This window comes from Hylobates moloch, unplaced genomic scaffold (genome assembly GCF_009828535.3).
Source record: "Hylobates moloch isolate HMO894 unplaced genomic scaffold, HMol_V3 SCAFFOLD_5, whole genome shotgun sequence".
Lineage (NCBI taxonomy): Eukaryota > Metazoa > Chordata > Mammalia > Primates > Hylobatidae > Hylobates > Hylobates moloch.
The window spans coordinates 114736127-114752249 of NW_026652280.1; the positions used below are offsets into that span (position 1 = coordinate 114736127).

The 16123-nt window shown below is 43.1% G+C and overlaps 1 protein-coding gene and 1 long non-coding RNA gene across 4 annotated transcripts in view; one reads left to right on the forward strand and one right to left on the reverse strand.

Moving 5' to 3' along the window:
* The window catches only part of LOC116469590 (uncharacterized), a 57282-nt gene extending 48925 nt beyond the window's left edge, over positions 1-8357 (reverse strand). Inside the window, exons 1-2 of the long non-coding RNA XR_004248299.2 lie at positions 8137-8357; positions 4241-4339 (exon numbers count right to left, since the gene is read on the reverse strand). This is a non-coding gene — a long non-coding RNA (uncharacterized LOC116469590). The remainder of the gene's footprint in view (positions 1-4240; positions 4340-8136) is intronic.
* The window catches only part of SLC16A1 (solute carrier family 16 member 1), a 45237-nt gene continuing 37129 nt past the window's right edge, over positions 8016-16123 (forward strand). Inside the window, exons 1-2 of one of the 3 annotated variants that reach the window (XM_032154968.2) lie at positions 8016-8093; positions 8549-9059. The gene's annotated coding sequence lies outside the window, so the exon portion shown is untranslated. Of the gene's footprint in view, positions 8094-8474; positions 9823-16123 lie in introns of those variants that run through there. The other 2 variants (XM_058439450.1, XM_032154969.2) reach the window with 2 other exon arrangements.

Genomic DNA, 16123 nt, shown 5'->3' on the forward strand with positions numbered 1-16123 from the left:
GTATGTGTGTGTGTGTGTGTCTGTGTGTGCATAAAAAAATTCTCAAAGGCCCAAAGAAGCAGTAAAGCAAATCCCTGGCCACCAGAATAACTAAACATACAAAAAAACCAGCAGTTGGAAACAATAATTTTTGACTTATTTGTCATGTTGAAGACTTTTTTTTTATTGCAAACATTTTGTTTTCTAGCAAACTATTTTGACTGCGTCATGTCATGTCACTAGAGTGCCAGAGAAGTAACTGATTAGGATACTGGTGCAGGCTGGTAAGATAAGTGTTGGTCAAAACAGAGCAAGGAGAGCTGAAGAGAAATGGGGGAGGTCAGGGAGGAGTTTAGAGTGCACCTCATGAATACCGAGTTAATCTTTCTTTAAAGAATGGCAAAATTCATCCTAGATCCAGACATAGGCCTTTGAAAGCAGGAGGACTACACCTGACATATAACCTGAAATTAGATGATGATACTCTGAATGAGAGGGCTCTCAACTTTAAAGAAAGAATGTCTTTAGGATTGGCATTATCTTCTTTACTCCAGGTATTTGCTTAGCAAAACTTTTTTCAAACATGGTTCAAAAGCAAATGACATTTTCCATATTCCCTATTAAATTATTATATATTATGGGGGGGGCAGTGTTCTTAATGACAAAATATTGTGTTTAAAAAGAATCCTTTCCTAAAAGAAATCAGGAAGATAATTCCATTTACAATAGCTACACAAAAATAGATGCTTAAGGCCGGGCGCGGTGGCTCACGCCTGTAATCCCAGCACTTTGGGAGGCCGAGGCGGGCGGATCGCCTGAGGTCGGGAGTTCGAGACCAGCCTGACCAACATGGAGAAACACCGTCTCTACTAAAAATAAAAAATTAGCCAGGCGTGGTGGCACATGCCTATAATCCCAGCTACTAGGGAGGCTGAGGCAGGAGAATTGCTTCAACCTAGGAGGTGGAGGTTGTGGTGAGCCGAGATCGTGCCGTTGCACTCCAGCCTGGGCAACAAGAGTGAAACTCCGTCTCAAAAAAAAAAAAAAAAAAAAAAAAATAGATGCTTAAGAATAAACTTAACCAAGGAGGTTAAAGATCTCTAAACTGAAAACTATAAAACCTTGATGAAAGAAATTGAAGAAGACACAAATGAATAGAAAGACGTTTCATGTTTATGGGAGAATTAGTATTGTTAAAACACCCATACTACCCAAAGTCATCTACAAACTAAATATAATCTCTATCAAATACCTATAATATATTTCACAGAAATAAAAAAGACAGCCTGGCGCAGTGGCTCACTCTGCAATCCCAGCACTTTGGGAGGCAGAGGAGGGCGGATCACCTGAGATCAGGAGTTTGAGACCAGCCTGACCAACACGGAGAAACCCCGTCTCTACTAAAAATACAAAATTAGCCAGGCGTGGTGGCGCATGCCTGTAATCCCAGCTGCTAGGGAGGGTGAGGCAGGAGAATCGCTTGAACCTGGGAGGCAGAGACTGCGGTGAGCCGAGATTGCGCCATTGTACTCCAGCCTGGGCAACAAGACCAAAACTCTGTCTCAAAAAAAAAAAAAAAAAAAAAAAGACAATCATTAAACTCATATGGAGCCACAAAAGACTCAAATAGGCAAATCAATCCTGAGCAAAAATAACAAAGCTGAGGCATCACAGTACTTGATTGCAAAATGTACTACAAGACCGTAGTAACCAAAACAGCAAGGTATTGGCATAAACACAAACACAGAGACCAGTGAAACAGAATAAAGAACCCAGAAATAAATTCATTTATCTATGGCCAACTGTTTTTCAACAAAGGTGCCAAGAACATGCATTGGGAAAAAGACAGTTTCTTCAATAAATGGTGCTGGAAAAATTGGAAAGTCACATGCAGAAGACTAAGACTAGATCTTATCTCCACCATATACGCAAATCAACGCAAAATGGATTAAAGACTTAAATATAAAACTTGAAACTATGAAATTACTAAAAGAAAACATAAGGGAAATGCTTTACAACACCAGGTTGGGCGAGGGTTTTTAAAAAGAGAACTCAAAGCACAGACAACAAAAGCAAAAAATAGACCAATGGGATTACATCAAACTGAAAAGCTTTTGTACTGTACATAAAAGGGAAACAAGTAACAAAATGAAGAGACAATCTAAAGAATGGAAGAAAATATAAGCAAACTATACATCTCACAAGGAGTTAATATCTGAAGAATATATAAATAACTTAATTCAACAATGAAAAACAAATTATCTTGATTTAAAAGTGGGCAAAAGACCTTAATAGGCATTTCTCAAAAGAAGACATACAAATGGCCAACAGGTACATGAAAAAATGCTCAACATCACTAATCATCCGGCAAATGCAAATCAAAATCACAATGAGATATCATCTCACTCTAGTTAGAATGGCTATTAACAAACAGACAGGCTGCGCGGTGGCTCATGCCTGTAATCCCAGCACTTTGGGAGGCCGAGGCAGGTGGGTCACTTGAGGTCAGGAATTCAAGGCCAGCCTGGCCAACATAGTGAAAGCCCGCCTCTACTAAAAATACAAAAATTAGCCAAGTATGGTGGCACATGCCTATAGTCCCAGCTACTCAGGAGGCTGAGGCAGGAGAATTGCTTGAACCCAGGAAGCAGAGGTTGCAATGAGCCGAGATTGCACCACTGCACTCCAGCCTGAGTGACACAGTGAGACTCTGTCTCTGTCTTAAAAAACAAAACAAAACAAAACAAACAAACAAAAAAAACAAGTGTTGGCAAGGATGTGGAGAAAAGACAACACTCACACATTTTCGGTGGAATTACAAATTAGTACAGCAGCTATAGAAGACAGTCTTTAATCCATTTTGAGTTGATTTGTGTATATGGTGGAGACAGGGTCTAGTCTTACTCTTCTGCATGTGACTTTCCAATTTTCCCAGCACCGTTTATTTAAGAGACTATCTTTTCCCCAATATGTGTTCTTGGCACCTTTGTTGAAAATTTTTTCCTCAAAAAATTAAAAATAGAACTACTGTATGAGCCACGAGTCCCACTAGTGGCTATACATTCAAAGGAAATGAAATCAGTTACATTGAAGTGGTATCTGCCCTCCTATGTTTACTGCAGCACTATTTACAATAACCAAGATATGGAATCAACCCAAACATCTAACAGTGAATGAATGAATAAAGAAAATGTGAGGCCGGGCACAGTGGCTCATGCCTGTAATCCTAGTACTTTGGGAGACCGAGGTGGGTGGGTCACTTGAGGTCAGGAGTTCAAGACCAGTCTGAGTAATATGGTGAAACCCCGTCTCTACTAAAAATACAAAAATTAGCCAGACGTGGTGGCAGGTGCCTGTAATCCCAGCTACTTGGGAGGCTGAGGCAGAAGAATCGCTTGAACTTGGGAGGTGGAGGTTGCAGTGAGCTGAGATTGCACCACCGCACTCCAGCCTGGGGGACAGAGTGAGACTCAGTCTCAAAAAATAAAAAATAAAAAATAAAAAAAAGAAAAAGAAAAAAAGAGAAAATGTGCTACATATGGATAACAGATTATACAGCTGTAAAAAAGTATGAAATCTTGCCATTTGGGAAAATACGGTTAAACCTGGAGGACATTATGTTAAGTGAAAAAAGCCAGACACAGAAAGACAAATACTGTATGATCTGTGGAATCTACTTTTTTTTAAAGAAAGAGTTTATATCCTAGAAGCAGAAAGAACAGTCGTTATCTGAGACTAGAAAGGGGAGATGGGAAAGGAGGATAGGGAGAGGTTGGTCAACAGGTACAAAGTGACAATTAGATTGGAAGAATAAGTTCTGGTGTTTTATTGCACAGTAGGGTTGCTGTCAACAATAAGGTATTGTATATTACAAAATAGCATGAGGTGAGAGATATGCTAAGTACCCTGATTTGATCAGTATACAACATTTGTATGTATGGAAACACCAAAACTGTAACCTAGAATATGTACAATTACAATGTGTCAATTAAAAAAAGAATCCTTTCCTGTACTGTTTATTGTTACTAAAATGGGCAAAATAGCACCTTCCTATTTACTACATCACAGAAATGGTGAAGTAACTGAAAGACTGCAAGTTAAGCAGGTGAATTCCGGAGAACACACTGTAATTTCATCTTTCTTTTTTCAGATAATGCAATAGAGCAACTTACTCAGCTTAAAGAGTACCTATATCATAACTTTGGAAGTTTGCATTTGCATTTCTTATTGCATCACTAACTTCCAAAGTTACAACTCTTACCTTGAAATCTTCCCAAGATTTGCTCACTTAACCAGCTTGCAAACAACCGTCCGGCATTTTCCTGAGGCAGATTACCATAGCAGCATCCAGTCCATCAACCTTTAAAACAGAAAGGTGAATCCTAAGAATTTTGTGATAAAGCTAAAAGCCAGTAGAGAGTGCCAGGCCTTCTCTGGGTTCTGATGTAATGATTCTGAAAGACCCCCGTGACAAAATATTTTATCTTAAAGGTTGTACTTGTTCTTTATACTTAAAGAAACTGGAGTTTCTGATCATGCCAATCATTAGATGGGAGGCCTCAGACAAGTCTTTTAGCGTCCCTGGGCCTTAATTTCCATTTCTGTAAAAAGTCAGGAGTGCCTTAGATGATCTCCAATTTCCTCTCCACTCTGATTTCTCATGCTATGCTCCCTAGTTCATTTCTTCAATGTCATGTGCCTCAAATCAGGAAAAAATCCTGGCAGAAGACCAAGGATTTTACCTGTATTATTTTATTATTTTCACCAGCTCACCCACCCACCCTGTTTCTATTTTTCCAGGTAAGAGCCTTGGAGTTGCTTTTAATTTTTCCCTTTTATGTACTTTAGACAAATTATGACATTAATTCATAAATACTTACAGAACACTTTTCAAGTTTTACCAATTACTTCTGCAGATACTATCTCATTTGATTAACACAACAGTTTAGGCTAGTAGGTATTATTTTTAATTTATTTGGCAAGGAAACGAAAGCCCAAGGAAGTTCAGTGAATTAATTGCCCAGAATAACACAGATAGCAGTTATGGGACCAGATCTTTTTTTTTTTCTTTTTGTGCTCTGTCGCCCAGGCTGGAGTGCAGTGGCACGATCTCGGCTTACTGCAACCTCTGCCTCCTGGGTTCAAGCAATTCTCCTACCTCAGCCTCCTGAGTAGCTGGGATTACAGGTGCGCACCACCACGCCAGGCTAATTTTTGTATTTTCAGTAGAGACGGGGTTTCACCATGTTGGTCAGGCTGGTCTCGAAATCCTGACCCCGTGATACGCCTGCCACAGCCTTGCAAAGTGCTGGGATTACAGGCATGAGCCACTGCGCCTGGCCTATTTATTTATTTATTGAGATGGAGTTTCGCTCTTGTTGACCAGGCTGGAGTGCAATGGCGTGATTTCAGCTCACCACAACCTCCACCTCCCAGGATTACAGGCATGCGCCACCACGCCCGGCTAATTTTGTATTTTCTTTTTTTTGAGACGGAGTCTCGCTCTGTCGCCCAGGCTGGAGTGCAGTGGCGCAATCTCGGCTCACTGCAAGCTCCGCCTCCCGGGTTCACGCCATTCTCCTGCCTCAGCCTCTCCGAGTAGCTGGGACTACAGGCGCCCGCCACCACGCCCGGCTAATTTTTTTTGTATTTTTAGTAGAGACGGGGTTTCACCGTGGTCTCGATCTCCTGACCTCGTGATGCACCCGCCTTGGCCTCCCAAAGTGCTGGGATTACAAGCGTGAGCCACTGCGCCCGGCCTAATTTTGTATTTTCAGTAGAGACAGGGTTTCTCCATGTTGCTCAGGCTGGTCTCAAACTCCCGACCTCGGGTGATCTGCCTGCCTCAGCCTCCCAAAGTTCTGGGATTACAGGCGTGAGCCACCATGCCCGGCCTAGGCCTATTTTTTTTATTTTTATTTTTTATTTTGCATTTTTTAGTAGAGACAGGGTTTGGCCACGTACTCCTGACCTCAGGTGATCCACCCACCTCAGCCTCCCACAGTGCTGAGATTACAGGCGTGAACCACCGTGCCCGGCCGGGACCAGGTCTTCTGATTCCAAAGTCTTCACAACACTAAAATCTATTAAAGCAGATCCAGGTTTTGTAGGGCCTGAGGTGTCTATAATTTTGATGACTATCTATCTCCAAGGACAGGAGTACAAAATTGCAATACAACACAAAGTATGATCCTGTTGAACATACTGTTAGGGCCCCTCTCAGAGCCTCCTTAGGGTCTATTCAAGGGAAGGGCCTCTAGGGTTAATCTTTAGGGTTAGGTTTCATTGTAATGTTTTCTATATGCTAGACACCGCCAAATAAATACTAATTTTTTTTTTTTTTTTTTTTTTTTTTTTTCAGACAGAGTCTCACTCTGTTGCCTAGGCTGGACAGGCTGGAGTGCAGTAGCACCATCTCGGCTCACTGCAAACTCCACCTCCCAGGTTCAAGTGATTCTTCTGCCTCAGCCTCCCAAGTAGCTGGGACTACAGGCGCATGCTACCACACCCGGCTATTTTTTGTATTTTTAGTACAGATAGTGTTTCACCATATTAGCCAGGCTGGTCTCGAACTCCTGACCTCGTGATCCGCCCGCCTCAGCATCCCAAAGTGCTGGGATTACAAGGCATGAGCCACTGCACCCGGACCTTTTTTTTTTTTTTTTTTTTTTTGAGATGGAATCTCTCTCTGTTGCCCAGGCTGGAGTGAATGATGAGATCCTGGCTCACTACAATCTCTGCCTCACGGGTTCAAACAATTCTCCTGTCTCAACTTCCTGAGTAGCTGGTACTATGCACTAGGCATGGCTAATTTTTGTATTTTTAATATTGGCAGGGTTTCACCATGTTGGCCAGGCTGGTCTCAAAATCCTGGACTCAAGTGATCCGCCCATCTCGGCCTCCCAAAGTGCTAGGATTACAGGCTTGAGCCACCATGCCCGCCTGAAATAAATACTAGTTTTATTATCATAATAACCCTGAGGTAGGTATTATCCTTGTTTTACAGAGTTGGGAGTGAGGCTTGGAAAGGTAAAATGACTTGCCTGAGGACACAGAGCTGGTAAGTGCAAGAATCAAATTTGGAACTCAACAGATCTGGCTCTCAGGTCTATAGTGTGAATCTACCACCCTATGAGGCTCTATAAGCCTTCTTTTGAGGTTTCCTGGGATTCATCTTATTTAACCACTTCTCACTACATTCCATAGAACAGGCCCTTATAAATTTACTTCTGAACCAGACTCAGGATCCTGTCTCTCTAACTTAATTCTCCTTACCATCTACCTGAATGCTGCTGCCACCCTAACACTGCTCTTATAAGTCCTAGCTGCCCCAATGACCCGAAATGCCTTCCCTTTCTCCGTGTTTATCAAATGTAAAAAGCAATTACTATATTACTCACTAGTAGTACTTGGCCGTGGATGCCATACTGTCTTCTAATATACTGAACTGTTATTGGAAAGCACATGGGACCTCTCAGGACCTGATCCTCCAATCTCTACTCTTCTTCAATCTCAGGTTCTTCATTTGCAAAACAGAAACCATAAGGCCTACCTCCCAGGGTTGCTGTGAGAATTGAGGGGGAGGGTAAGTGAGGGGGTGAGTCCTCGAAGGGAGGAAGACACGAGGGGAAGGGCAGGGTCCTGGCAAGCAGCAAGTGCTCAACAGATGTTGGTTAATTTGTGCCTAAGTCTCCCCCAAAAACTTGCAAGCTCTTTGAAGGCAGGGGCCTTGCCTCATACTTTTTCGGTATTTCTCAAAAGTCCTGGACATCAAAGACACTCCATGGTTATTTGATCACTTCAACACACACACACGTTGGTTATGCGGTCACAGCGGCTATTATGTTAAAAACAGGCTCTGGAGTGTGACTTCAAATGCCGGCCGCTGACGAGCTGGGCCGTCTGGAAAGTTACTTCACCTCTCTGAGCCTCGGGTCCCTTATTTACAAAATGTTCATGGCAGTGCCCACTTCACAGGGCTGTGAGGATTACAGAGGATAATCCGGGTGAGGCGCATCAGCCCCAGCGCCGCCTGCCACACTTCTATCCGGCCCCACATACGCATCGTCCATAAGCGTCCGGCCCCTGCATTCTCGCTTTTCCACGTGGCCGAGGTGCACACCCCAACCCACTGGGCCAGTCTCCCCACCCTCTTACCTGCTCTTCTTTCCCGACTCGTCTTTAATACACACCAGGCGCCAGCCGCCGCGGGCCTGGCTCTGTGGTGGCAAGTTGCATGGGTTCTCCCATCAGGACCTCCGGATGAGCCTACGAGGTCGGTTCTATTACTGTCGCCACTTGAGGGAGGAAACAGGCCCGGAAGGTTGGGGAACTTTCCGAGGTCACTGAACTGGTGTCAGGCCCGGATTGGAATTCAAACACATCCCAGCCCATGCCCGGCTCCCCAGCGCCGGCCCCCGGGCGTCTTCCCGGGTGCCAGCGGCACCCGCATCCATTCAAATGCTGCCCAGTCCCAGTTCCTCAGTCGCTTCCCGCTACTCCGTACGCGCATCTCCCCCCCACCCGTCAGGGTCAGGCCTCTTGGTGACTTTTCCTTTTTCTCTGGCAGAAACTGAGGGGTGAGACCGATGTTTGTGTCCCGAACGAGGGCAGGTTGCCTAGAGCTCGTCAGACATGGACCAAGGGGCGAGTCTGGCAGGGCGCGGTAGCTCTGCGCCGCTCAGCAGGCGCGCAGCGCGCGGGTCGGACTGGGACGCCGGTCACGTGGCGGGGAGGGGGCGCCGGCGCGCGCGGGCGAGCTAGGGGGCGCGCGCGGCTGAAACCGTGTGGAGGCGCGGGCTGCAGTTCGGATGTGTGTGTGGCGGCGAGGGGGCGGCGGCCGGGAGAGACGACTCCGCCCCCTGTGCGCATGCTCCGGCCCCGGCGGGTTATAAAGCAGCCTTGCCGGCCCGGCCAGACAAAGTGGTGAGCTGCGACGTGACTGGCTGGCTGCGTGGGTGCTGGAACAACCAAACGAGGCAGCGAGCGAAGGACGGGAGCCGGACACTGGGCCCCGTGGAACTCCAGCTCGCGCCACCACGTCACGCACACGCTCGGCGCTGCGATCCGCGCATATAACGGTTAGTTGGGTAACAGCCGGCGGCACGCGGCGCGGACCCCACGTTGCCCTCGCTGCCTTGGTGGGGTCGGAGGGGACCTCTGGGGTTGGGAGACTTTGTCTCCGGCAGAGGGAGGCGGCCCAGCAGAGGGCATCGTGGTCACAGGCAGCCGCGTGGCCTCGGACCGCAGTGCTGGTGAAGGAGACCTTGAGGCGCTGGGGACAGCGCCTCTCTCAGCCGAGCCGCGGGCCCCGTGGTCAGATGCCGGTCCCTGGCCTGACCGAGGAGTTGGGTCGTGGTGCGCGGTGACGTTGGGGAAGTCCCTTCCCCTCTAAGCAAGTCTTCAGTGGGCTTCTCGAGAGATGCTTTGATCTGGAAAAGGGATAACATGAGGCTGCTGCATGTGGTACCTCCAGACTCTCCTGGCCGCTTCTGCCCCAAGGGAAGGGACTCCGGGCAGGAGTTATTTATGATTCGTGACATTGTCCGCCCCAACCTTCTTGGCCCGCCGATCCTTGCCCCACCTGGTGACTTGCGAGAGTGATGCGGAGAGCTGCATTCTCTACAGCCAAGGCGTGACTGCAGGGTTCGAGTAGACTTTGCGGAGGGGACGGGGCAGCCCGCAGACTCCTGGGAGTGGTGCTGACGGGGGCTCTTTGTCATTCAACCTGTGGCTGCCAGCGTCCGCCGCAGCGCTCTTCTACTCCTGGACTTAAGGCGGCCCTGTTGAGAGAAATCTGGAGGATAGCGTTACACTTGATCCGATGCAAGTTTTTTGTTCCAAGTACGTCTTTTTTTTTTTTTTTTCCAGCATGCTTTTTAACATTTTATTACTTTGTCATGACATATTTGATAGAACAAGCAGTTGCCAAAACTAGTTTGTAATTAATCTAAACCAGGAGACAAACTTGTTACTACTTTAGTCTTTCCTTGGGTTTCCAGTGGCTGATTAGAAACTGGGCTGCTACTGATAACAGTAAAATGTTTACACGCTACTTTATTTACTGTAACTTACTATAACTTGTTTTGAATTTTTTTTTCAAAAATTACTGTGGTTTCAACAATTTTTTTATCTCAACCACCAGCCCAGTGAGGTGATGCAAAGACTATGTATCTTTCAGTTTTTTAGTTAGGTGTTAAACAGTACCCATAAATTCAAGTCTTACACCCTGGGGCACGACTTTGCCTTCCGATTGCCATAGAAATGACCAACAATTCAAGATATTTAGCACTTAAAACACGTAGTAAGATTTATTATTTACACAGAAGTTAAATATATTTCAGTAATTCATTTTGGGTTTAGGTAGATGCTGTTGTTTCATCAGATTGCAGTTACCCTTGTTAAATATGCAAGTTAATGATCTGAGGAGCATTTTGTAAGATTTTTATAGCTGAATAGATTTGAAGGTTTAGTTGTAAGCTTAACGGGATAGACTGTAATGTCCTTAAACAGATTAAAAAGGAAAAAAATCATATCACTATAGGATGAAAGCAAATGATTAGTGTTTCACTAGTTTACATCTTTTAGTCTTTAAATATTAGGGCATATATTAGCCCTGGAAAGGATCCTAATGACCAGCTGATCAGGATCCCTTGTTTTACACATAAGGAAACTGAGGCTGAAGGGATTAAGTGATCTAACATCTTAGGTCTGAAAACTTATTATGGTTTGGTGGGAACTATGTGTGTCATTGGACTCATTTTTGTTAGATTGGCCCTCCTGAGTTTTCTTTAGATTGTAAATTTGGATACAAATTATCTCAGCCTGAAAATAGATTTCTCAACTCCTTATGTTCTGCATTCCCATCGTGTTTTCAATTCACTTTATAATGCTCACTCCTATGCAAGATTAAGATCTCTGTGTAAATGCCTACATAGCTGTCTTGTTTTTGTTGCAGTTGAGGACTAGGAAGATGGAACTTGGGTATGAGGAAAACAGTCCAGATTGTTGTGAATTTTATATGTTCAGCAATTTGTTATTGGCTACCAGGCACCATGAGAGACTTAGGATTCAGCAGTGAACAAATTTTACCACTTGCCCTCCTAGAGTTATAGTCTAGCTGGAAAACAGATAAATATATAATTGCCACAGCAAATACTCTTTACAAACAAGTAGGTACTGTTATAATAGGGTAAGTACAGGTTCCTGTAGGAACAAATACTGTATTGCGTAGGTGTGAGAAGACACCCAACTTAGTATAGAAGCAATTTGGGTAGACCTCTCTGAGGAAATACTGTTTAACCTGAGACTTGAAGGATGAAAGAGCTAGCCAGGCAAGGCAGTGATGATGGGTGGAAAGAACATTCCAGACATGAACACTGAAGCTACACTCAAGAGTACAGGGTGTAATGCAAGAGCTGAAAGAATTTTACCAAAGCTAAAGCATAAAAAAGTCAAAGAGAATGGGAAGAGATAGAAGTTGAAGAGATAGACAGTATGAGAAAATGGAGGGCCTTGTAAGCCATTTTAAGGAATCAAGGAGGGTAAAAAAATTAAAGGGATTTTTAAGGAATAAAGGAGGGTAAAAAAATTTTAAAGGTGTCCTCTTGTCTTGAAGCTGATTGAAAGCACTTTAAGGATTTTCAAGCTGGGCACGGTGGCTCACGCCTGTAATCCCAACACTTTGGGAGGCCGAGGCTGGTGGATCACTTGAGGTCAGGAGTTCAAGACCAGCCTGGCCAACATGGTGAAACCCTGTCTCTATTAAAAATACAAAAAATTAGCCAGGCGTGGTGGTGTGCTTCTGTAATCCCAGCTACTTCGGAGGCTGATACAGGATAACCACTTGAACCCAGGAGGTGGAGGCTGCAATGAAAACTGAGATCACACGACTGCACTTCAGCTCAGCTCAAGCCACAGAGCAAGACTCTGTTTCAAAAAAAAAAAAAAGGGATTTTCAGTGGGGCTGGGGATAACCTGATTGGATTTTGCGTTTTAGGAACATCACTTTGGATGCAATATGGAGAACAGGCTGAAAGGAGGCTGTTGGAGTGGTGTGAGACCACGGTGATGGACAAGACAGGATTTGGTAGAGAAACAGACAGGATTTGGTGGAGACCAGATGTGGGAGACCAGGTTTCTGGCTTGAACAAATACGAGTTTATTAGGTGGTATTTGTTTGTCTCCGTTTAACCGATAGGGACACTAAGAAGTTGCGTGACTAGACCAGGGCTGCTCAGCTTGTAGGGCTTGGAGACAAAATTCAAACTGTTGTTTTCAGTTTTTGTTGGCAACCCCTGAGAATGGTGTTTTTCTTTTTTCCCTTTTGAACAGTTAAGTATGGAAAATTTCAAAACACAAGGAGTTGAGCGACACGATTTATCTCTTCCCCTATCTACTTTCCCCAGACCCTACTGGATTACTGTGAAGCAAATTCTACAAATGATTTCATTTGTTTTATTTCAATATAGATATCTGAAAGATAACTCTCGAGAAAGTCATAACCACAATGCCATTACCCTACCTTTAAAAATTAACATCACCAAATATCCAGTCAGTATTCAAATATTCCTCAGTTGTTTTTCAATAATTGGTTGGTTTGATTTGGGGTCCAAACAAGGTAACATATTACATTTGTTTGGGATATCTCTTAAACTTTTTAATCTATAGGTTCCCTCATCTTAATTATTTTCCTCGTAATGTATTTTCCTTGTAAGGTTGGTGCAAGTGTCATTGTGGTTTTTGCCATTACTTTTAATGGTAACTTAAAAACCACAATTATGTTTGCACCAACCTAATATTTGTTGAAGGAACCAGGCCATTTTTCCTCCAGTTTCTCTCATCCTGGATGTTGATGAATATGTCCCTCAGGTATAGATTTAACATGTCCTAGTTTAATATGTCCCTCTATCCTTTGTATTTCTTGTAAATTGGGAGCTAGATTGAAGACTGAACAAATTTAGTTCAGGTTTGATTTCCGAGTGGGAGTTTGGGGGGAGAGGACCAGTATAATTCCTAGATATTGGTGTGTACTTCCTTCAGGAGGCATATATTTGGTTATCCCTCTTTGTACTACATTAATAGCCTGTTTTCATTATTTCACTAGTGGTTTGCAAGTGGAAATAATTATGCCTTTAATTCTACCATTTATTTTTAATTTAACTAGAATACCTCTATAAAGAGAGGTACAATTTGAATAGGAAGGACAAGTTAAATTAAAATTTATGTTTTAATACAATATGGTGTGTTATTGAGACACTATCTTTTTCTGGAAATGAATTTAAATGTATCGAGGTATATCCTCTTAAAAGGCCACCATTTTAAGTTGTAAAAGTGGTTTTTTTTTTTTTTTTTTTTTTTTGAGACAGAATATCGCTCTGTCTCCCAGGCTGGAGTACAGTGGCCCGATCTCGATCTTGGCTCACTACAACCTCCGCTCCCGGGTTCAAGCGATTCTCCTGCCTCAGCCCCCCAAGTAGCTGGGACTACAGGCATCCGCCACCACTCCCGGCTAATTTTTGTATTTTTAGTAGAGACAGGGTTTCACCGTATTGGCCAGGCTGGTCTCAAACTCCTGACCTTGTGATCCGCCCGCCTCAGCTTCCCAAAGTGCTGGGATTATAGGCGTGAGCCACCGCGCCCGGCCGTAAAAGTGTTTTTAGCACTTGATGTTAACATTTCAAATAGCTTTTAGTATTTAGAATATTTAAAATTTTTGTCCTTAAATTTATGGCGTTTCTTTTGGTCTTTCGTGCTCTTTCTTGGAGGACTTTGCTGTTCCCACAGCTTTTAGGGAATACCTAGTAGAATCACTACTAAATCTAAATCTTTAGCTATAAAAGGATTCCAGATTGTAAGTTCCTCAAGGATAGGGGTTGAACACTCTTATTGATGATCTGCTTTTCCAGTTGCTTCTTGGGCATTTTGAACTTAATATGTCACTTAAAGCTCATTATCTCCAAACCTAGTTTTTTTCTTCCGATTCTACCATTATTGAAGGTAGCCAAGCTTAAAACCTCTGAATCATCTTAATATTTCTCCTAGTAGGCCCCCCTGCCCTACCACATGCAGTTGGTGCCAATCCCTTATTCCTTTTGTTATTTCTTGTCCAACCCCCCACTTTTCATTTGTAATACTGCAACCTAGTTTATATATTTTTCTCTTTGCAGGAAGGGAGTGTTATAGGAGATTTTTACAATGAATGGAAGGACTAGTTTAGGTGGCATGTTTGGTTCCTAGTGTCCTGAGAAGAGATTAAAATGCAATGACAATCTTTTTTTTAAAGATAGAATGTATAGAATTTATAAATTCTAAATTTATAAATTATAATTTTATAAATCTATAAATTATACATTTATAAATTTATAAATTCACTCTGTCGCCCAGGCTGGAGTACAGTGAAACCATCATGGTTCACTGCAGCCTCTAACTCCTGGACTCAAGCAGAGCCACCTCAGCCTCTTGAGTAGCTAGGACTACAGGCATGGGCCATAATGCTCAGCTAATTTATTTAAACATTTTTTTAGTGATAGGGTCTCACTATGTTGCCCAGGCTGGCCTCAAACTCCTGGCCCCAAGCCATCCTCCTGCCTTGGCATCCCAAAGTGCTGGGATTACAGGTGTAAGCTACCCCACCTGTCCAGCAATAACAATCTTCTGGGATCACAGTACACATAATGATAAGAAGGGTTCACATCCACCACACCAGTGAGGCAGCTGCATGGGCTGAGCCATTGAAGGGTGTCACTGACCATTTGACCTGCAGAGTAAGATCCAACTCTGTTGGTTATCTACACTATCATGTTGCTGATCACAACTCATGATATTGTTGAATCTGACTTAATTACAATGACTTAGCCTTTGTATAGGAGAATTTCCTCAAAATCTACTGATATTATAAGTTATATATTTGATTATTAGTTGAAAAATATGTCTTCCCTCTGATTTTGCTCTTCCTACACAAACCTTTTGAAGATTATTGAATGAATTCAAGTCTGTACACTGTTGTGGTGTGTTAGACTATTTTGGAGAGTAACAGGGCCTTTGTAATTTGTCTTATTGAGTTTTGGGAACCAAAACTTAATGTTTTTACTTTATTGACCTGCTCTTCTGTTCCCGTATGAGAGGTTTTTATCCTGGGGTCTGCATATTGATCCCCTAAGGTCTATTGAATTTGAGGGGTCTGTGAACTTGTTTGGGGGAAAAATATTACATCTTTTCATTAACCTATAACTAAAACTTGGAATTTCATTCAAATATGAATGTAGGCAACAAACCATGGTTGTATTAGCAGTACCTGTGACTTTGTCACCAGTAGAAATCATGTACTTCATACCATAATGCAGCTGTTATAGCTATCTTGAAATTGTTTAAGCTTATCACTACCTCAAAATTACTGTGATTATTAGACCCACTGCTGGATCTTATTTTATTTTTTAAAAGCACATTGTTAATTCCAAGTAAAGTATTTTGAGAGTTCTATCTTTGCATTTTATTTTATGCATTTAAAAACATTATTCTGTCTGGGCACGTGGCTCACGCCTGTAATCCCAGCACTTTGGGAGGCTGAGGTGGGTGGATCACTTGAGCCCAGGAGTTCAAGAGCAGACTGGGCAGCATGGCGAAACCCTGTCTCTATTTGTTTAAGAAAAAAAATAAAATAAAATTATATTTAAAAAAGAAAACATTCTGACAAGGGTTCCATAAGTTTTACCAAATGGCCGAGGAATCCCTGGCACCAAAAGAGTCTAAGGACCCCTGCTCCTAACTTCTTTACTTCTGTTCCAAGGTTAGAATGAAGTTAGCCAGAACCTATGAAACAACACAGCACACAGATGCTGATATCACAGGATTCTACAGAATCATGATGCCATTCCTTGGTTATTGACTTGGTTTTATTTACTAATCATCATAAATTCTGACCTCACAAATGAACGGGAACAAATGTATATATGCTAAGAGAGAATAAAATGACTTTCACAAATGAAGGCATAATAATTTTCCTTTGAGGCCAGGCGTGGTGGCTCACGCCTGTAATCCCAGCACTTTGGGAGACTGAGGCGAGTGGATCACTTGAGGTCAGGAGTTTGAGACCAGCTTGACCAACATGGAGAAACTATCTCTACTAAAAATACGAAATTAGCCG